Source organism: Cyprinus carpio, unplaced genomic scaffold (assembly GCF_018340385.1).
Source record: "Cyprinus carpio isolate SPL01 unplaced genomic scaffold, ASM1834038v1 S000006557, whole genome shotgun sequence".
NCBI lineage: Eukaryota > Metazoa > Chordata > Actinopteri > Cypriniformes > Cyprinidae > Cyprinus > Cyprinus carpio.
The window spans coordinates 558,542-559,129 of record NW_024879219.1 but is presented as its reverse complement, the minus strand read 5'-3'; the positions used below and the strand labels follow the sequence as shown (position 1 = coordinate 559,129).

At 35.4% G+C, this 588-nt stretch overlaps 1 long non-coding RNA gene across 1 annotated transcript in view; it reads right to left on the bottom strand.

Moving 5' to 3' along the window:
- Positions 1-573, bottom strand: part of LOC109079727 — a 2,054-nt gene extending 1,481 nt beyond the window's left edge. Inside the window, exon 1 of the long non-coding RNA XR_006159484.1 lies at positions 141-573. This is a non-coding gene — a long non-coding RNA (uncharacterized LOC109079727). The remainder of the gene's footprint in view (positions 1-140) is intronic.
- Between the last annotated feature and the right edge of the window lie 15 nt (positions 574-588).

The following is a 588-nucleotide window of genomic DNA, read 5'->3' as shown; positions in this document are numbered from 1 at the left end:
ATCTATTGTTTAAAAAAGTATTGAGACTGTAACATCACTGGTGAACTTCAGATATTGGATAAATCGCTTCTGTATTTAGATTTTAAAACAAAGAACTTTAAATTAAAAACTTCATGCACTAATCAACTAATTTCACATACCATTGATGATCAGCTTTACAGTCTGATATTCATCTGAGTTTTTGATGTAGCAAATGTACTGTCCTGCATCGGTGTGTTGAAGATTGTTGAGTTTGATGGAGAAGTTTCCTTTCAGATACTCCTGAGGGAAAGTTTCAATTCTGTTCTTGTACTCTGGATCCTGTGTCACTGGTGAAGTACTGTGTGGAATAATATCAAATACGATTTTGCTACCATTGTGTCTCCAGCTCACATCAATGTCTTGAAGTTTAGTTGAAGAACACGGAAGGACAACAGAACCACCAATAAAAGCCTCTAGAGTGACCTGCAGACACACTGAAATCACACAAACTTTTACAGTAAATACACAATCTGGTATTTATAGAGTAAGATGGGGGTAAGAAGCCCCTTGTAAGAACAATGTCCATATACTGATAAACTGTAACACATTTACATAAGAGTTTAGGAA